This window comes from Chiloscyllium plagiosum, unplaced genomic scaffold (assembly GCF_037043375.1).
Source record: "Chiloscyllium plagiosum isolate Xiang-an unplaced genomic scaffold, Cpla_swu_hap1 HiC_scaffold_3, whole genome shotgun sequence".
Taxonomy (NCBI): Eukaryota; Metazoa; Chordata; class Chondrichthyes; order Orectolobiformes; family Hemiscylliidae; genus Chiloscyllium; species Chiloscyllium plagiosum.
This window is the reverse complement of record NW_028270141.1, coordinates 60757094-60779847: the sequence shown is the minus strand read 5'-3', so window position 1 is coordinate 60779847 and position 22754 is coordinate 60757094. Positions and strand designations below refer to the sequence as shown.

At 42.1% G+C, this 22754-nt stretch overlaps 1 protein-coding gene across 3 annotated transcripts in view; it reads right to left on the bottom strand.

Annotated features, from left to right (window-relative positions):
- msraa (methionine sulfoxide reductase Aa) overlaps nt 1-22754 on the bottom strand; it is a 524419-nt gene that overhangs the window by 2555 nt on the left and 499110 nt on the right. The window lies entirely within an intron of this gene.

Here is a 22754-nt window from a genome sequence, read left to right as displayed (position 1 = left end):
TTAGATATAGAGAACAATTTTGATATAGAAATTAACAATAGGCCCTCTTTATAATTCTTGTACATTAGCACAATGAGGTCAACTTAACATTTTAAAGACTTTGCCAATGTAAAACAGCAGCAAAGAATGAAAATTAGACAGTTACTTGTATTAAAATAACTGAGTTGCTTGAAGTGAGCCGCATACTTGATTGGTAAATAAGATCATGATCAGATATGAAAAAGAACATAGAAATCAGAATAAAAGGATAGAGCTGTTACATCAGCAAAAACAGACTTAATGGTTTGAATTACTTATTGCTCCATTGTTAAGAGATCATCCTTCATATCAAGACTGCTTCCTCAAAAGACAATCTGTACAATCCACGCCAACCTGCACTTAATATCACTCATTCATACCTTAAAGTAGCAAACCATAGTTTGTTTTGATGTCCAAAGTTAACGAAATAAATCTCAAGAATATTAATGCACTCCCATTATTAAAATTGAACTTACACATGATCCAAGCAATGAAGAAACTTTCATATCTTATGTGGCATTATAGCTACACGTTGTACTTAACTCTACTAAGCAAAACTTGCCTCCTATCTCAAGTACCGAAACAGCAACGTTTTGAAAATATTTACAATTTTTCTTTTTGCTGAAAGACTATTAGAACTATCAAACATTATCATCAGCTTTGAACCTGCAAAGTATGAAAATGCTGAGATGAAAAAAAGTAATATTTTATTTCAACAAACCACATGCTGCTTTTATTCTCTCTTTTTCTTTCTGTCATCTAAAATGGTTTCTTCAATCCGAGTGAACTATTTCTGATGAAGTACTATTGTTAATCGATTTGGTGTGAAATTTCCCTGTTTTCTAAATTTTTACCATTTCTTCAAATCTTGGTCAGAGACTCTTCATGGTGGTGGAAGAGTTTGATAAGGTTCAATTTAGCTTGGGCAGAAGCTGAAATTTATTGGAGAAATGACTTGGCCACAGGAATGGCTCAATACAGACAGTCAGCTCTAAGGTTCTCCAGAGTTTAGATTAGAGTGGTGCTGGAAAAGCACAGCAGGTCAGGCAGCATCCGAGGAGCAGGAAAATCGACGTTTCAGGCAAAAGCCCTTCATATGATTTTCCTGCTCCTCGGATGCTGCCTGACCTGCTGCACTTTTCCATCACCACTCTAATCTAAACTCTGGATTTCAGCATCTGCAATCCTCATTGTTGCCTCTAAGATTCTCCAGCACAGCACTGGGGACCTTTTTGGCAGGAATTTGACAGAAAGAGAGACATCTTCAATTGTGAGGAGACCAACGTACTGCAGACAAATGAGGACAGGGTAATGAGTCAGACAGCTTGTTGAAGTCAACACTAGGAGTATAACCCTGAGAATGTAGAACTTTAAGCTCAACAACCTCAAGAGTGAGCAAGATTAGTCAATGCATCTTCAAATATTACAATTCCCATCACTCACTGATCAATCAGTTGAATTCAATCACAACTACATCCAAAATAAATAGCTTCACCTCCCTTTCACACAATTGACATGACTACAAATATCACACCTTGCTTACTCTTCCAGTCATTTAACCATAACAGCCACATCACTCATAAAGTCAGAACAAACTTCAGCAATTTCAGCCAGAGGGATAGGCTGTTCTTGCCATCTGTTGAACAAAGTTTTCCTACCGTGTTCATCCAGCAGGATAGCATTCCACCAGCTGTGTTCACCCAGTATAATATCCTCCTCCCACAGTGCTAACTGGCCAGAATGCCTCATCCATAATCTGCAGTTATTGTTATGACATCTGTGTAAACACCTTCAACATTTAAAGTCATAAGGTCATACAGCATGGAAATGCTTTCTATTCAAATACCTATCCAGATGCTTTTTAAATGTTGTCATTGTCCTGGCCTCCACTACTTCCTCTGGCAGCTTGTTCCATAGGTCACCACTTTCTGCATGAAAAAGTTGCCCTTTAGGTCCCTTTTAAATCTTTCCTGTTTCACCCTAACTTGTGCCTGCTATCTTTGGACTCACCCACCCATGGATAGGGAAAATACCTTGTCTATTTACCCTATCCATGTCCCTCATGATTTTATAAACCTCTATATGGCCACCCCTCAGCCTCTGAAATTCCTTGGAAAATAGCCCCAGCCTCTCCCTATAACACAAACCCTGGCAATATCCTTCTGAACCCTTGCAAGTTTTACAACATCCTTCCTATAGCAGGGAGACCAGAATTGCACAACATTTTCCAAAAGTGACCTAACCAATGTCCTGTACAGCTGCACATGACCTCTAACTCCTGGACTCAGTACACTGACCAATAAAGGCAAACATTCCAAACACCACCTTCACTATCCTGTCTACCTGCAACTTCACTTTCAAGGAACTATGAAGCTCTATTCCAAGGTCTTTTTATTCAGCAACACTCCCCAGGACCTTCCCATTATGTGTTTAAGTCCTGCCCTGATTTGTGATGTTGGAACCCATTTGCTTTGAACTCATGTTAAATATAGCATTTAAGAATCAGGTGGCTCACAGAAATGTAAATAAGTAGAGCATTCTGCTGATTTGTACCAGTTAGAATTGTTTCCTATGCACCAATTGATCTTGAAAGATCAATTTCCTAAAAATTCTGGATGTGACTTCCATTATGATGCCAGTTTATGTTATTGTTGGAGACGTCAGATCCCAGGCTTAAATCTGGCTGACAAATCACATTTTGTTCTTTTTTGATTTTAATAAGGTAGCCTTTCACTGAAACACAGTGTTGCAGATTTGGTTTTAACAATAAAACAGAAGTTTATTATGCAAGAGAAAAGAAGATAAATTAAGCTGTTCAAATATAAGGTGAATTTAAAGATTTCAAAATAACAGTTAACTACAATCCCAACTCTTTTTTATAATTCACTCATCAGATGTGGGCTTCACTGGGTGGCCAGCACTTATTACTCCCCCCTAGATACATTTGAGAAAATGGTGATGAGCTGCCTTCTTAAATTACTGCAGTCCACCTGCTGTAGTTGGCCCATAATGCTGGTAGGGAGGCAATTCTAGGATTTTAGCCTAGTGACACTGAGGGAATGGTGACATATTACCAAGTCAGAATAGTGAGCGCCTTGCAGGTGGTGGTATTCCCACAAATCTGCTGCCTTTGTCCTTCTAGATGGAAGTGATTGTGGGTTTGGGAAGTGATGTTGGAGGATCTTTGTTGAATTTCTGCAGTACATCTTATATATGGTACACACTGTTGCCATTGAGTGTTGGTGGTGGAGGGAATGGATGTTTGTGGATGTGGCGCAAATCAAATGGGTTGCTTTGTTCTGGATGGTGTCAAATTTCTTGAGTGTTGTTCAAGCTGCACCCATTCGTGCAAGTGGGCAAGTGGGGAGCATTCCATCACACTCCTGACTTGCACAGGTTTTGGGCAGTCAGGTGAGTTATTCACCACACAGTCTCCAGCCTCTGACCTACTCTAGTAGCCACTGTATTTATGTGGCAAGTCTAGTTGAGTATCCGGTCAATGGTAACCCCCCCAGAATGGTGACAGTGGGGGATTCAATAAAGGATTGAATGTCAAGGGGCAATGATCAGATTGTCACTTAATGGGGATGGTCATACCCTGATTTTTGTGTGGCATAAATGTTATTTTCCACTTATCAGCCCAAGCGTGGATATTATCCAGATCTTGTTGCACTTGAACATGGACTTCTTCAGTATGTGAGGAATCACAAATGATGCTGAACATTGTGCACTCACCAGTAAACATTTCTACTTCTCACTTTATGATGGAGAGAACATCATTTATGAAGCAGCTGAAGATGGCTGGGCCGAGGACACTACCTTGAGGAACTCCCACAGAGATGTGCTGGAACTGAGATAGCTGAACTCCATGAACCATGACAATCTTCCTATATGTCAGGTATGATTCTAACCAGCAGAGAGTTTGCCCCTAATAGCCATTGATTCCAGTTTTGTTAGGCCTCACTCAATTGAATGCAGCTTGATGTCACTCTCACCTCACATTTGGAATTCAACTTTTTTGTCCATGTTTGAACTAAGGCTGTAATGAGATCTGGAGCTGAGTGACCCTGGTGGAACACAAACTGGGCATCACTGAGCAGGGAGAAAGTGAGGACTGCAGATGCTGGAGATCAGAGCTGAAAAATGTGTTGCTGGGAAAGTGCAGCAGGTCAGGCAGCATCCAAGGAGCAAGAGAATCGCCGATTCGGGCATAAGTTCCCTGAAGAAGGGCTTATGCCCGAAACGTCAATTCTCCTGCTCTTTGGATGCTGCCTGACCTGCTGCAATTTTCCAACAACACATTTTTCATCACTGAGCAGGGCCTGCTTGATAGCACTGCTGATGACGCCTTTCAATACTTCACTAATGATTAGGAGTAGACTGACTGGGCAGTAATTGGCTGGGTTGGAAATTGTCCAGCTTTTTATGAACAGGACATACCTGGGCACTTTTGCACATTGGCAGGTGGATGCTAGTATTGTAATAGCTTGGCTCAGGGAGTGGCAAATCGTGGAGCACAAGCCTTCAGTACTGTTGTCAGCTTTTGCAGTATCCAGTGTCTCCAACCGTTTCTTGATATCATATAGAATGAATCCAATTGGCTGAAGACTGGTATCTGAAATGCTAGGACCACTGGAGGAGGCAAATCTTTCAGCCTTATCTGTTGTACTGGGCTCTTCAATCATTGAGAGTGGGGATATTTGTGGTTATCCTCCTCATCCTGTGAGTTGTTTAATTGTTGAATGTGACAGGACTGCAGAGCTTAGACCACTTCCCAAAAGCACTTCCTTCCACATTGTATCACCAATGGGTTTTTGTCTTAGCTGTGGCTTTGATTCCCCGCCCTTGAGAATTTGAAGACATCTTCCTTCAGCCTTTATACCACTAAACATAGACTTTCTCAGATTCAAAAAATCCTTCATGATCCAAACAACAATGGTCTGTAAATTTGAAATGAAACTATTTGCACCGAGAATTTTTTTTTCAGTTTTAATCCAAATCCCTTCTTCAGTAGTAACTGTCTTACATTTCCGGCTTCAGCCAAAACTTCTGCAAAACCCCCAAATTGAAACCCAAAAGGCTTTTTCTATGCTATGGATGTTTCCACTCATATAAAGAGAAAAATATAAAATCTCTGATATTCTAAACATAAAGGGTAATGTACAACTGTTTGCTGGATGTTTGTACAAATCTCCTAATATAAATACATTCTTATTAGCCTCCAATAATTCTTTCTCTTAGTCTGCATTTTTTAAGAGCCATGACTACAGAAATACAAGATAAACCTCTGCAAAAATGCTGACCAAAACCTTCATGCAACCAGCTCAAATCCAAACTATGTAATAAATGACATGAAAACAATCAATAAATAGTTCACCATTTTTATGCAGAATCAAGGTGGCACGGTGGCACAGTGGTTAGCACTGCTGCCTCACAGCGCCAGAGACCCGGGTTCAATTCCCGACTCAGGCGACTGACTGTGTGGAGTTTGCACATTCTCCCCGTGTCTGCGTGGGTTTCCTCCGGGTGCTCCGGTTTCCTCCCACAGTCCAAAGATGTGCAGGTCAGGTGAATTGGCCATGCTAAATTGCCCGTAGTGTTAGGTAAGGGGTAGATGTGTAGGGGTATGGGTGGGTTGCGCTTCGGCGGGGCGGTGTGGACTTGTTGGGCCGAAGGGCCTGTTTCCACACTGTAAGTAATCTAATCTAATCTAATCTAAAAAGGCAACTTGTTTGACATACAATTAAATGCCCTCTAAATCTAGAATTTTCTTCTTACAGTCTCTGCCTCTCTATCTCACTTTCCTTTCTCAGATCACTCCCTAAAACCTACTTCTTTAACCAAGCTTTGGGTCACCTGACTTAATATTTCATTATGTAGAGCTGTGTCATAGTTTGTTTTAATAATTCTCCAAAGAAGAAATGCATTGTTATGAAACGAAAAGTACCAGTTAAAATATCTACATTGCTACTTGTAGTAAGACCAAAGATCATGTAGCTGATACATTTTTAAGACTTTTGCTATCTTTAACAGTTGCTTACGTTTTTAGCCATGTAGAAGTTTCATGAATCATTGCATGAGAAGGAAATATGGAACAATTTTACAAGGTTATAAATGAGATATTAAATTAACTTTTATAGGTCATTAATTTTCAAAGAACTATTACAAACACACCCATGAAGAACATATTTATCCGGTTATGAACCAGGCCAGACCCCCCCTCAAAGCATTTCAAGAAGGTAGCCCAGACCTGAAATTTGCTAATTGTTTTAAGCAGGTCTAATGTGGATATTCCAGGAGAGATGCTGCTGGTCAAACCATTTCGTTTTAAACAAAATAGAGTTTATTTACAAGATTACCGAATGGAACACAAACAAAAGAGAACAGAATACAGAATAACTTAATCCATCCGAAAGCCCAACAGATTATCCCAACTCAATGATGCTGTTCCCAATACTTGCAACAATCCCCATGAACACTCCTTGGCACAAACATCACATGTAGAGTCTTATAGGAGAAACGTCAAGGAGAGAGTGCCAGCCTGGTCCTGCTTTTTTGGGTCCAGCAGCTTTTACAACTCTCCCGTTAAAAATCAAACCAAACAAGAGAAAAGCTGAGCTGGAAGAACTGGCTACTCTCTCTTCATTATACAAGAATTATTTTCAAAAACTTGAAAGCCTGTTGCCTGAGGCAGCATCTGTTAGCTATAATCAAATTGGCCATAAAACCCTTCGACTTAGACTTTTTGGAGTCTGTGTCTTGTACAACCTCTCTGAAAAAAAAACCAAGGACAACATAATCTACCAATTTGCTCTTTGAAGAGTGATTAAAAATTTAATTATAATATGACAGAAAAATATATTTATATACACATTTTATGAAGCTGTAAAACAGTACCTTAAAATCTACTTTAAGTGCTAAATAAAGTTCTCAACTGATTTGTAAAGCATGAACACAACTGTATTGGTTGTCATATACACTTGCTTTCTTCCCTCCATTTTTCTGCCATTTTGTGTAAATTTGGAGTAGAGTGACAGCAAAGAAATGGGTGACAATGAGAAAGGAAAGAAGACACAAAGTAAAATGAACAGCCCAATCTCATAATCATCCATTTTGCAACCCCAAACTAAGTTTACCTGTTTTCTTCTGAAGGTTCTTGTTCAGGAGCAGTTTCCTCAACAACAACTGCCTTCCAATAACTATCCCAAATTGATAGCTTATTTCAAAACCAAAAAAAAATGCAATTGCTGAAAATCAAAATTATAAAGGGAAAATAAAAGCAAAGTACTGTGGATGATAGAGATCTGAAAGAAAGGCCAGAAGTGATAGAGAAACTTAGCATGTCTTGCAGAATCTGAGGAGAGAAAACAGTTAATGTTTTGAGTCAAAGTTGATTGTTCTTCAGAACCTTTCTTGTACAATCAGAAAATGGTAGAAATCCTCAGCAAGTTAAGCAGTATCTGTGGATGGAGACAGAGTTAATATTTCAGTTTGATGTCCTTTCATCATAGTTGTATCACTGAACCCCATCCTCACCTCTTATCCAATTCTGCTGTATTTTCCCAGCAAACTGATGGACTAGGCATCAAGAGTAATAATGATGACATTTTTTCATTAAAACGCGAAGGACTCAAAAGTCCTAAGTGTAGCAAAATTCCCTCCTTGCACAAGATGGGAATTAATCTGTGCGCATTGTTAATACCAGATCATTGATTGAACTGCCAGGCAACAATTAGAACCTTTCAAACAATGAATTACCAGTTGAACAATGAACCTTGCAAACTTTGATGGCCTACTTCACAATTGCAAATACAACATTTAGTAGCAACTATAAGCAAAACTACTGCAGTTGATTAAAAGAATGTCATGTACAATTACTGCAAATAAGCTGACCAATAAGCTGGGGAGTAATCCAGTCTGTCCAATTCAAGGACTTTCGCATCTTCACTAAAACTGGTGACCAGGACTATATGCAATACGCCGGTTGGGGCCTAATTACAGCTTTACAGGTTCAAAATAACATTCCTGCTTTTTGACTCAGTGCTTTATTTAAGTAGTCCAAAATCCCTCATGATTTGCTAACTGCCTTCTCACTATATCTTGTCTACATCAAAGACATGTGCACATGCATTCCCATGTCTTTCTCTTTGCTCAGCTTTAAGAACTGTAAAATTATACCTGTCTCTCCCCATTCCCTTTGCCAAAATGCATCACCTAACACTTCTCTCCACCAGTGATTTGCCCATTCTACTCTGGTGATCACACTTAGTGGATTGCATTTAAGTTACCTTTACAGTCAGCATTGACATCAAAAATGAATAAAATTGCATTTTGAAAATAAAGTAGCCTACTGATATAAAAACATTTATAGCAGAATTCTTTGAAACATTATGGTCAGGTTTTATAAAAAGATATCACTCTTACGGATTGATAGAAACTAATTAGGTAATGATCAACAAGGTATGATCTCGGCTACTGTACCTCCTCAATTTCATGTTTCACAGCGCCATTGATCTGCATTCAATTCCATCCTCGGGCGAATGTCTGTGTAGAGTTTGCACATTCTCCTCATGTGTGCGTGGTTTTCCTCCGGTTTCCTCCCACAGTCCAAAGATGTGCAGGTTAAGTGGATTGGCCATGCTAAGTTGCCCATAGTGTTCAGGGATGTGCAGGCTAGGTGGATTAGCCATGGGAAATGCAGGGATACAGGGATAGGGTCCAGGGATGGGTCTGGGTGGGCTTCTATTTGGAGAGTTGGTGTGGACTCAATGGGCTGAATGGATGCTTCTACATTATAGCGTTTCTATGATTCTATGATTTTCGAGTTATAATGACAACCTCATTACAGTGAGTAAAATGCTTAGCTTCATAATGAAGATGGAATATATTTTTATATATTTGGTGGAATGATTTAGAATTCTGAACCCCTTTAAAATTTATGATTTTTCAGCTATTTCTTGCTTCTTTGTGAGCCAAAAAACAGGCATGACTATTCAGATAAATACTAACTTTAGATCCAAATTTGAATGTTTGGAAATCAACAGAATCCAGCATCTGGATACACACCCACACGATATTGCAAAAACAAAACAGGTGCACAGTGTATTCATTCAACATTGATAAAGACAGGCACATATTGTGAAGCCATGACCAATCAACACAAAAATACCCACATTGAGCATCACCTTCCTCTGCCGTTTTCATCCCTTCCCTCTTATCTGGATGTGCAACGGAGGCAGGACACACACACACACCAACAACTTGGCAGCTTACTTAAAAAAATGCAAAACACTCTGAAATTTAAAACACTTTTAATTACAGATTTGGATTTGGATTTGGATTTGTCATCTGTCCCTTCAACATGTTCCATTTATGAAAGAACACTTTATTTAGCGGTGATAATGGCACATCATTGTTCAAGCTTTCTGTAATTTCAATAATAAACAGCATCACTTTGGGTAGTCTGTCAAGAGTGGAAAAATCATTTTCAAAGGAAGATTTTCTTTGTTTTTGTTACCCAAGTTCCTTAATTTTAAGCAGACTGGAAGTCTTGTTTGACTTTAGCCTGTCAATAGAAGTGACAGGTAAACCAAGTTGCAACATCAGCAACACTATCATCATTTGATTATTTATTAATAATAATCTTTTCCTTCTAAGAATCTGTGACATGGCTCACAAAATATTTCATGTTAGATTTTCATAAGCAGCTCAAATTGTTAAATTTCCTGACTTGGCAGATCTACCCCAGTTTAAAGTTAGATCCAATTTTCAGTCCAAGGGGTGGTATAGAGTTGAGCCCTCTGATTATAAGCAGCCACAGAGTGGAATGAGTGTTGATATCAGCTCCTAAAGCATCCACCATTTGTAGCAGTGGTGCAATGGTAATGTTACTGCGCTAGTAATCCAGGGTTCCACGATAAAGTTCTGGGGAACAGGGATTCAAATCCTTATATAACAGCTGATAAAATCTAAAGTTAAAATTTTTTCTATAAATTCTTTGTCTTACAATTGTGTACTCCACAACCACCTGATGAAGGAACGACGCTCCGAAAGCTAGTGCTTCCAATTAAACCTGTTGGACTCTAACCTGGCGTTGTGTGATTTTTAACTTTGTACACCCCAGTCCAATACTAGCATCTCCAAATCATGGATAAAATCATGGATAAAATTTAAATTGAATTAAAAATCTGGCTGAATGGCAAGCATGTAACCATTGCTGACTGTCATAAAAACTCATCTGGTTCATTCATGCCCTTGCAGGAAGGAACTCTGCCATCCTTAGGTATGGCCTACATGTGACACAACAATATGACTTGATTACCCTTTAGGCAATTAGATATGGGCAATAAATGCTGGCCAAGCCATTGACGACTACATTTCATTAATAAATAAAAAGCAAAACTTTGGTTCTCTGGGACTTTGCTCAAGGTCTGTAAAATGCTGTGAGCCTCATTTCATAACCCTACAATGCCACCCCATGCCTCCAAACAGCCCATTCTCCTTGTGCAATCTTTTAGAAAAGACGTATGTCTTTATTTCTAATTTACACTAGATGGTCAATCACATAGACCAGTAGAGGGTATTTTCGAGAAAGCTTCATGTTTAGAGTACTAGGAATTTAGAAGACTTCAAATCTTGAAAACTGAACAGATCTTATCGACATTTCACAAGTGCTTGGGTTTACCTCATACATTTTTGACTTCCGTGTCAATTAAGATCCTTGGAACAGTGAACATACAGTTTACCTGAAGTCAACACAAATTTCAAATGGCCCTGCTCAGTTTCCAGCCTTTGTGATTCACGACATGATAGAATTTTTTTTATCAAGATGGAAAGTCAGATAGTTGATTCGGAGACAAGAGTGTTGAATTTAATAAAGGTAACTATGAAGATACGAGGAGTGATTTGGCCTCAATAGGTTGGGGAAAGTTACTTAAACGGACAACAGTAGACAGGCAATGGCAAACGTTCAAGGAGCACACAGGGGAACTGCAACAACTGTTTATTCCTGTGCAGCACAAAAGCAAAATGGGTAAGAGGGCCAATCCATGGATTATAAAGGAAATTAGAGATAGTATCTGATCCAAGGAAGAAGCACATAGATTGGCCAAGAACATAATAGATCTGAGGATTGGGAGCAGTTTAGAATTCATCAAAGAAGGATGAAGGGATTGATTAAGAAGGAGAAACTACAGTACGAAAGTAAGATTGCAGGGGACATAAAGACAAAAACTGCAGATGCTGAAATCCAAGTAGACAGGCAGCCTGACAGTAAGAGTTTCTATATGATGTGAAGAGAAAGAGATTTGTGAAGCCAAATGTAGGTTCTCTACAGACAGAAACAGGGGAATGTATAATAGGGGACAAAGAAATGGCTGAGCAACTGAATATATACTTTGGTCCTGTTTTCACAAAAGAGGATGCAAATCAGATACCAGAAATGTTGGAGAATGCAAGATTTCAAATGGATCAGTTGGTGCGACAGTTACAGGCAATGAGGAATTTAGAAGAGCAAGGGGATGTGATGGATGGCAGCTATAGGAAGGGGGAAAACTCACAGATACTGTCACATAGTTGTGTTAACTCCAAGAAGGGTAAGAGAGGTAGGCAGGTAGTGCAGGAGTGGCTATCCCCATTTCAAACAATATGATTTTTTGGAAAATGTAAGGGGTGATGGATTCTCAGGAGAATGTAGCATGAACAGCCAAGTTTCTGCTATTGAGACTGGCTCTAATGCAATGAGGGGTACATTGGGTTCCAAGAGATCGATTGTGTTAGGGGAGTCTCTAGTCCAAGGCACAGACAGAGGTTTCTGTGGACAGCAGTGAAAAATCAGAATGGTGTGTTGACTCCCTGGTGCCAGGATCAAGGATGCCTCAGAGAGGGTGCAGAATGTTCTCAAGGGGGGGAGGGGTCAGCAAGAGGTCATTGTACACATTGGAACCAATGACACAGGAAGGAAAAAGGATGAGATTCTGAAGGGAGAATACAAAGAGTTAGGCAGGAATTTAAAAAGGAGTTCCATGAGAGTAGTAGTATCTGGATTACTCCTGGTGCTGCGAACTAGTGAGGGTAGGAATAGAATAGAGTAGGGCCTAGGAGCTGGTGTATGGGAGAAGGATTCACATTTTTGAATAATTGCAATTTCTTCTGGGGTAGAAGTGACCTGAACAAGAAGGACGGATTGCATCTGAATTGGAAGGGACTAATATACTAGCAGGAAGATTTGCGACAGCTACTCGTGAGGATTTAAACTAGTAAGGTGGGGGGATTGGGACCCAGGGAGATAGTGAGGAAAGAGATCAATCTGAGACTGGTACAATTGAGAACAGAAGTGAGTCAAACAATCAGTGACAAAGCAGAGAACAAGGTAGGAATGATAAACTAAGCTGCATTCATTTCAATGTAAGAGGCCTAACAGGGAAGGCAGATGAATTCAGGGCATGGTTAGGAAAATGGGACTGGGATATCATAGCAATTGCAGAAACATGGCTCACAGATGGGCAGGACGGGCAGCTTAATGTTCCAGGATACAAATGCTACAGGAAGGACAGAAAGGGAGGCAAGAGAGGAGGTGGAGTGGTGTTTTTGGTAAGGGATAACATCACAGCTGTGCTGAGGGAGGATATTCCCAGAAATACATCCAGAGAAGTTATTTGGGTAGAACTGAGAAGTAAGAAAGGGATGATCACCTTATTGGGATTGTATTATAGACCCCCTAATATTCAAAGGGAAATTGAGAAACAAATTTGTAAGGAGATTTCAGTTATCTCTAAGAACAATAGGGTGGTTATGGTATGGGATTTTATCTTTCCAGAGTTGAGAGTGTGTTGCTGGGAAAGCACAGCAGGTCAGGCAGCATCTGAGGAGTAGGAAAATTGATGTTTCAAGTATAAACCCTTCTTCAGGAAGGAGGCTTGTGGGCCGGGGCTGAGAGATAAATGGGAGGGGGTGTGGGATTGGGGGGAAGGTAGCTGACAAAGCGACAGGTGGATGGAGGTAGGGGAGAAGGTGATAGGTCAGAGGGGGAAGTGATGGACAGGTCCAGAGGGCTATGCCGAGTTGGAGGCTTGGGACTAGGATAAGATGGGGGTGCGGGGAAATGAGGACACTCACGAAATCAACATTTATCCTGTGTGGTTGCAGGGTCCTAAAGCAGAAGATGGGGTGTTCTTCCTCCAGGCATCGGGCCGTTGGGGTTTGGCGATGGATGTGACCCAGGACCTGCATGTCCTTTGTGGAGTGGGACGGGGAGGGAAGTGTTCATTCACAGGGCGGTGGGGTTGGTTGGTGTGGGTGGACCAGAAATGTTCTCTGAAACGATCCTCAAGTTGGCGTCCTGTCTTCCCGATTGTATAGGAAACCACACTGGGTGCAACGGTTGCAGAAGATGACCTTTGTAGAAGTACAGGGAAATTTCGGTTGGATGTGGAAAGATCTTTTGGGGCCTTGGACGAAGGTGAGGGGGAAGATATAGGTGCATATTTTGCACTTCTTGCAGTGGCAGGGGAAAGTGCCAGGAGTGGGGTGGGGCTGATGGGGGCGCATGGATCTGACAAGGGAGTCGCAGAGGGAATGGTCTCTCCAAAATGCTGATAGGGGTGGGGATGGGAATATATCTCTCGTGGTGGGATCTGTTTGTGGGTGGCAGAAGTGGTGGAGGTTGATGCGATGTATCTGGAGGTTGGTGGGGTGGAAGGTGAGGATAAGAGGGTTCTGTCCCTGTTGCTTTGGGATGGGGTGGCATTCAAGGGCAAAGCTGCAGGAAATAGAGGAGATACGCTGGAGGGCATTGTCGACCACATGGGAGGGGAAATTGCAGTCTGTGAAGAAGGAGGCCATTTGGGATTTTCTATGGTGGAATTGGTCACCCTAGAAATAAATGCGGCGGAGGAATTAGAAATAAGAGATGGCATTTTTACAGGAGGCAGGGTGGGAGGAGGTGTAGTCCAGGTAGCTGTGGGAGTCTGTGAGTTTGTAGAAGATGGTTAGTCAGTTACTGGAGATGGAGATGGAGAGGTCCAGGAAGGGGAGGGAGGTGTCCGATGTGGAAAGATGAAGTTGAGATTGGGGTGAAAGGTGTTAGTGAAGTTGATGAACTGTTCAACCTCCTCGTGGGAAATGAGGTAGCGCTAACACAGTCATCAATGTAATGGAGGAAATGGTGGCAGATGGTGTCAGTGTAGCTGTAGCAGATGGACTGTTCTACATACTAGATGAAGAGGCAGTCATAGCTGGGGCCCATGCAGGTGCCCATGGCTACCCCTTTGGTTTGAGGAAATGGGATGATTGGAAGGAGAAGTTGTTGAGGGTGAAGACCAGTTCAGCCAGGCGGATGAGGGTGCCGGTGGAAGGAGAAGTTGTTGAGGGTGAAGACCAGTTCAGCCAGGCGGATGAGGGTGTCAGTGGAAGGGTACAGGTTGAGATTGCGAGAAAGGAAGAAACAGAGGGCTTGGAGGCCTTCGTTATGGCTGATAGATGTGTACAGGGACTGGATGTCAATGGTGGAGATAAGGCGTAGGGAGCTGGGGAAACTAAAGTCTTGGAGGAGATGAAGGGCATGGGTGGTGTCTCAAACGTTGGTGGGGAATTCCTGGACTAAGGGGGACCGAATGGTGTCAAGGTATGCAGAGTTCAGTGGGACAGGAGGAGGCTGAGACAAAGAGTCAACTGGGGATGTCTGTATTAATGAGGCAGAAAACTCGGAAAGGCATCATGCTGTAAGGTTGAGTGAAATAAGGGTTGATGGGAAGGGTGAGAGCAGTAACAAATTAAAAATACTTTACATGAATACACGAAGCATTAGACATAAGATGGATGAGCTTGAGGCTCTTTTGGAAATTGGCAGATACGATATTGTGGGGATAACTGAGACGTGGCTTCAAGTGGACAGGGCCTGGGAAATGAATATTCAAGGATACACGTGTTATCGTAAGGACAGACTGACGGGCAGAGGGGGTGGGGTGGCCTTGTTAGTAAGGGATGATATTCAGTCCCTTGCGCGTGGGGACCTAGAGTCAGGAGATGTAGAGTCAGTGTGGATAGAGCTTCGAAATACCAAGGGTAAAAAGACCCTCTTGGGAGTCATCTACAGGCCCCCAAACAGTAGTCTGGATGTCGGATGTAAGTTAAATCAGGAGCTGAAATTGGCCTGTCGCAAAGATGTCACTACAGTTGTTATGCGGGATTTTAACATGCAGGTAGACTGGGAGAATCAGGATGGTATTGGGCCACAAGAAAGAGACTTTGTGGAGTGCCTCAGAGATGGATTCTTAGAGCAGCTGGTGCTGGAGCCGACCAGGGAGAAGGCAATTCTGGATCTGGTATTGTGTAACGAACCAGAATTGGTCAGAGACCTCGAAGTGAAGGAGCCATTGGGAAGAAGTGACCATAATACAATAAGCTTCAATCTGCAATTTGAGAGGGAGAGGGTACAGTCGGAAGTGACAGTACTTCTGTTGAATAAAGGGAATTATGGAGCTATGAGGGAGGAGCTGGCCAAAGTTCAATGGTGCAATACCTTAGCAGGGATGACCGTGGAGGAACAATGGCGGATATTTCTGTGTATAATGCAGAAGTTGCAGGATCAGTTCATTCCTAAAAGGAAGAAAGATCCGAGGAGGAGGCATGGGCAGCCGTGGCTGACGAGGGAAGTAAAGAAACATATAAAGTTAAAAGAGAAAAAGTATAACATAGCTAAGATAAGTGGGAAAACTGAGGACTGGGAAGCTTTTAAAGAGCAACAGAGGATTACTAAGAAGGAAATACGCAGAGGAAAAATGAGGTACGAAGGTAAACTGGCCAAGAATATTAATGAGGATAGTAAAAGCTTTTTTAGGTATGTGCAAGGCAAAAAAATGGTTAGGACAAAAATTGGGCCCTTGAAGACAGAAACAGGGGAATATATTACTAGGAACAAAGAAATGGCAGAGGAATTAAATGGGTACTTCAGATCTGTGTTCACTTGGGAAGACACAAGCAATCTCCCTGAGGTAACAGTGGCTGAAGGACCTGAACTTAAGGGAATTTATATTTGCCAGGATTTGGTGTTGGAGAAGCTGTTAGGTCTGAAGGTTGATAAGTCTCCGGGGCCTGATGGTCTGCATCCCAGGGTACTGAAGGAGGTGGCTCGGGAAATCGTGGATGCGTTGGTGATTATTTTTCAGAGTTCAATAGATTCGGGGTCAGTTCCTGAGGATTGGAGGGTGGCAAATGTTATACCACTTTTTAAGAAAGGTGGGCGAGAGAAAGCAGGTAATTATAGACCAGTTAGTCTGACCTCAGTGGTGGGAAAGATGCTGGAGTCTATTATAAAGGATGAAATTACTGCACATCTGGATAGTAGTAACAGGATAGGATAGAGTCAGCATGGATTTATGAAGGGGAAATCATGCTTGACTAATCTTCTTGAATTTTTTGAGGATGTAACTATGAAGTTGGATGAGGGAAATCCAGTAGATGTAGTGTACCTGGACTTTCAGAAAGCTTTTGATAAAGTCCCACACAGGAGGTTAGTGAGTAAAATTAGGGTGCATGGTATTGGGGGCAAAGTACTAGATTGGATTGAAAGTTGGTTGGCTAATAGGAAACAAAGGGTAGTGATAAACGGCTCCATTTCGGAATGGCAGGCAGTGACCAGTGGGGTACCGCAGGGATCCATGCTGGGACCACAGCTTTTTACAATATATGTTAATGATATAGAAGATGGTATCAGCAATAACATTAGCAAATTTGCTGATGATACAAAGCTGGGTGGCAGGGTGAAAAGTGATGAGGATGTTAGGAGATTACAGGGTGACCTGGACAAGTTAGGTGAGTGGGCAGATGCATGGCAGATGCAGTTTAATGTGGATAAATGTATGGTTATCCACTTTGGTAGCAAGAACAGGAAGGCAGATTACTACCTCAATGGAATCAATTTATGTAAAGGGGCAGTACAGAGAGATCTGGGTGTTCTTGTACACCAGTCAATGAAGGCAAGCATGCAGGTACAGCAGGTAGTGAAGAAGGCTAATAGCATGCTGGCCTTCATAACAAGAGGAATTGAGTATAGAAGCAAAGAGGTGCTTCTGCAGCTGTACAGGGCCCTGGTGAGACCACACCTGGAGTACTGTGTGCAGTTCTGGTCTCCAAATCTGAGAAAAGACATTCTGGCTATTGAGGGAGTGCAGCGTAGGTTCACGAGGTCAATTCCTGGAATGTCAGGATTACCTTACACTGTAAGACTGAAGCGACTGGGCTTGTATCCCTTGAGTTTCGAAGATTGAGAGGGGATCTGATTGAGACGTATAAGATTATGAAAGGATTGGACACTCTGGCAGTAGGAAACATATTTCCACTGATGGGTGAGTGCCGAACCAGAGGACACAGCTTAAAAATACGGGGTAGACCGTTTAGGACAGAGCTCAGGAGAAACTTCTTCACCCAGAGAGTGGTGGCTGTGTGGAATGCTCTGCCACAGGGGGCAGTGGAGGCCCACTCTCTGGATTCATTTAAGAAGGTGTTGGATAGAGCTCTCAAAGATAGTGGAATCAAGGGTTATGGAGATAAGGCAGGAACAGGATACTGATTAGGAATGATTAGCCATGATTATATTGAATGGCGGTGCAGGCTCGAAGGGCTAAATGGCCTACTCCTGCACCTATTGTCTATTGTCTATGTCAGGCTTGTGAATCTTCAGTAGGAGGTAGAATCAGGCAGTGTGGGGTTCTCGGATTATGAGGTTGGAGGCTGTGCATGGAAGATCCCTAGAGGTGATGAGGTTGTGGATGGTCTGGGGGATGATGGTTTGGTAATGGGAGGTGAGGTCATGGTCAAGGGGGCAGTAGGAAGACGTGTCTGATCAGTTGACACCTGGCTTCAGCAGTGTAGAGATCGGTGTGCCAAACTACCACAGCTCCCCAGGCTGCTGGTTTGATAGTGATGGCACAGTGGTTGGAACTATCGCCTCACAGCACCAGGGACCCAGGTTTGATTCCAACCTCGGGCGACTGTGTGGAGTTTGCAAGTTGTCCCTGTGTCTGTATGGGTTTCCTCCAGGTGTTCCGGTTTTCTCCCACAGTCCAAACATGCAGGTTAGGTGAATTGAATGTACTGAATTTCCCATGGTGTTCAGGGATATGTAGGTTAGATGCATTAGTCAGGGGAAATATAGAGTAATGGGTCTGGGAGAGTTACTCTTCAGAGGGTCAGTGTGGACTTGTTTGGCCAAATGGCCTGTTTCTACATGGTAGGGATTCTATGAAAAGGAAAGAGATGAAGAACTGGCAGAGGTAGGATGTTCGATCTCCCATCCCCAAGATGGAAGTTTGATGGTGAGCCAATGTTTCAGAAAGAAGAAAGGACCCTGCCTCGCAGCTGTAATTCTCTGTGGGCAGACTGAATTGTCTCATTGTGAGATTTCTGTCCCTCATTGAAGTGGAGTCGTATTCACAAGAGCTGCTTTCTGATTGGCTGGAATATCCAGGAGTACCACAGTGTTGCTAGCTCAGCAGTGTGCACTGCCAGGACTGCAAGCAGCCCACAAATAGGACAGCATGAATCCTGGAGTGAGCAAAGACTGGAGTATTGGGTTATGGAGGGTTTAGAAAGCTTGGCATGGGGCTCAGTGAAATTAATGAGAAAGAAGTGAGGCTACTATCTTCAGTGTGGATGTTTCGATGTACAAATGGTACCCCTTGAAGATGGCACTTGATCCTTTCTTCCTGTAATTTATTAAACCTCTTAAAAAATGGGAATCCCATTCTCACCTGCTTACCCATGCCAAATTTCGGTAACATATTAGCAGGGTCAACTAAGCTTTTAGCTAACTCGATTGTCCTTTACCTTTTTACATATGTTAGGCACGCTGCCAATTTCAGTGCCCATCAAACTTCTGTATGATGGAGTTGAGCTCAGTTGGTGTGAGAAGGTGGTATCTTATCTATCTTTGTGATACTATCCTGATCTATCTTACATGCCACTACACTGTACACTGAAAAACACCTGGAAGGGTCATGTTATATCTAGATCGCAGCAAAACAATTAGAAAGATATTGTTTTAGATTCATGAGGGAAGACAGAAATGCAGATGCCTTGGAAAATATGGGGTTGGGAAGATTAATACCAAACAATACCAAAAGAAAGATGGTACTAAAATACATTTTAATGTAGCTGAAAATGTGTTGCTGGAAAAGCGCAGCAGGTCAGGCAGCATCCAGGGAACAGGAGAATTGACGTTTCGGGCATAAGCCCTTCTTCAGGAATTCCTGAAGAAGGGCTTATGCCCGAAACGTCGATTCTCCTGTTCCCTGGATGCTGCCTGACCTGCTGCGCTTTTCCAGCAACATATTTTCAGCTCTGATCTCCAGCATCTGCAGACCTCACTTTCTCCTCATACATTTTAATGTAGAAAACCAAAATCAGTTTATGGGACCTTGTAATATATACATTAGAAGGGCAGGAAATGAAATATATTGAAAGCTTCCAGTGTCTGTGAGGCTATTAAGGTGTGTTTAAAAGTTTCTGATTTTGTAATAATTTAAAGTATATTATTAATGACAGTAGTTTCTTAATTTGAAATAAACACATAACTTTAATTCATTGATATCTTGCAGTCTTTATAAAGCTATCTTTACCATAAAATTCAGACCTCTCTCATGCTCTCCACCATCAAGTTCAAGTTGAGAAATAGTGATGAAGAACTCAAAAAATGTAAAGAATAAAGCCAAAAACTAAGTATTACATACATTTCTGAATATTTGTGAACAGAAGAAAAACATTGTCTATGAACATATCTGGGCAAATAGCACGTGACCAGTTCTGTCATATAAACTGAAAAAATCCCCAAGCTTTACAGAACCATGTCTGTTAAGTGTGACATCACCCTCTTTGAAGTGGTTGACTTAGCAGATGCTACTGACAGGTGTCTGTAAATTGTTCTATTGACAGGCAGATGGTAATAAAATTAGTTTACTGCCAAGTGCTTGCTCACGACAGGTTTTTCTCTTCACACATCTGTACATGTATGTTTGACTGGAAAGGCATCTTATGATCGGTGCTTTATTTTAATTTTTGCTTTCATTCCTAAACCTTATGCTGTCAGGCAAATATAAGTATTGTATGTGATATTTTACAGCATTGAGTTGTAATACAAGCCATAGGCAAAATCTGAACAAATATTCTTTGCCAATTTTTTCATCTCTTTTAACATTGAGGTGTGGCACCATAGATGCCAGCAGCCATATGGTACCTCGCGTAAGTGTTCACTGTACTTGTGAGTCACACACATTCACACACTTTTCAGCAGAGGTTTAGAGTTGGAATGAGGAGTTGATTTTTTTTTCTTTAAGTGCCATAACTCTTGTTGAAATTAGCTAACTCAAAACAAGGAATTCTTATTTGCACAATTTAGTAAATTTCCAAACATTTCCATCAGCCAAATCAAAAATTTTGCACTAAATGAATAAAACTTAACTCCATACTAATCTAAACTGTTTGCTTCTTGGAAAGCAGATCAATGACTTTTCACAAAGCAGAATCCCCCAAGCAATGACTTCATCAGATTGTTTGTAAATTAATATTTCATTAAGGATATAGGTTTTTTGCTGAGCTGGAAGGTTAATTTTCAGATGTTTCATCACCATACAAAGCGTTGCTGATGATTCCTGCTTTCTATTTATATGTTTGGGTTTCTTTGGGTTGGTGATGTAATGTCCTGTGGTGATGTCATTTCCAGTTCTTTTTCTCAGGGGGTGGTAAATCGGGTCAAAGTCAATGTGCTTGTTGATAGAATTCCGGCTGGAATGCCATGCTTCTAGGAATTCTCATGCATGCCTCTATTTGGCTTGTCCTAGGATGGATGTGTTGTCCCAGTCGAAGTGGTGTCCTTCCTCATAGATATCCAATGAACACAGTCTACAGATCTCTCAGCAATAAACCCAAACAAAACCCGTCCAGAAACCCTAGCCACTCTCCCCTATATCGAAGACATCTCGGAAATGACTGCCAGACTACTCAAACCCCTTGGCATCGTGGTAGCCCACAAACCCATCAATACACTAAAACAACAGCTAATGAACTTGAAAGACCCTAAACAGACAATAAGCAAAACTAATGCCATTTACAAAATACTGTGCAAGTACTGTAACAAACACTACATTGGATAAATAGACAGAAAACTAGCCACCAGGATACATGAACACCAACTAGCCATAAAATGACATGACCCTCTCTCACTAATATCCTTACATACAGATGAAGAAGGTCACCACTTTGACTGGGACAACACATCCATCCTAGGACAAGCCAAACAGAGACATGCACAAGAATTCCTAGAAACATAGCATTCCAACTGGAACTCTATCAACAAACACATTGACTTTGGACCTGATTTACCCACCCCCCGAGAAAAAGAACGGGAAATGACATCACCATAGGAAATGACATTACCACAGGAAATTACATCACCGACCCAAAGAAACCCAAACATTTAAACAGAAAGCATCAATCATCAGCAATGCTTAGTCCGGAGTCTCACTGAAGATGTTACCTAGTATAGTATAGTGACTAAATGTCTGAAAATTAAACCGCCAGCTCAGCGAGCAAACCTACATCTAGAATTTCAGCTTGAGCTACAAATCTTCTCAAAACTCACTATTATTTCATGAAAACAGTGTGGCTCCACAGTCATGCAGCAATCTGGAAATTTCTGCACAGGCTGAGCACAAATGAGCACCTCTAGATTATTGTATATGCACAGGAGAAAGTGAGGGCTGCAGATGTTGAAGATCAGAATCAAGAGTGTGGTGCTGGAAAAGCACAGCAGATCAGGCAGCAGCCGAGGAACAGGAGAATCGATGTTTCAGGCAAAAGCCCTTTATCAGGAATGAGGCTTCTGAGGCAAGGGGTGGAGAGATAAATAGGAGGAGTGTGGGGCTGGGGGAAGGTAGCTGAGGTGGATGGACTTTGAGGTAATGGTGATTGGTCAGAGAGGAGGTTGGAGTGGATCGGTGGGAAGAAGGATGAACAGGTAGGACAGATCATAAGGGCAGTGCAGAGTTGGAAGGCTGGATCTGGGATCAGGTGGGGGGAGAGCAGATGAGGAAATTGGTGAAATCCACATTGATTCCATGTGGCTGGAGAGTCCAAAGGCTGAAGATGAGGCGTTCTTCCTTCAGGCGTCGGGTGGTTAGGATTTGGTGATGGAGGAGGCCCAGGACCTGCATGTGCTCAGCAGGGCGGGAGGGGGAGTTGAAGTGTTCGGCCACTGGTTGGTGGGATTGTTTGATGTGGATGCTCTGGAAATGTTCTCTGAAGCATTCTGCAAGTAGGCGTTCTGTCTCCCCAATGTTGTGAATGTGAGCAAGTGTATGTGTGTGTGTGTACTGAGTGTAGAGTGTCTTAAGTCTGTGAGGGGGTGCATGTGTGAGTGTGGGAGTGTGTGTGTCTGTAAGGGGGTGTGTGGGTGTCTGTGTACGCGTCTGTGTATATGTGTGTCCGTGTCCGTGTCCGTGTGTGTGTGTGTGTGTAGGAGCGCCTGTGTGCGTGTGTGTGTGTGTGTGTAGGAGTGTCGGTGTGTGTGTATAGTGCAATGGTTGTCACCTGTAATGTGACATGAACACAAGGTCCCAGTTGAGGCCCTCCCTATGGGTACCGAACTTAGCTATCAGCCTCTGCTCGGCCACTTTTCGCTGCTGCCTGTCCCGAAGTCCGCCTTGGAGGATGGTCACCCGAAGGTCTGAGGCCGAAGGTTTTTG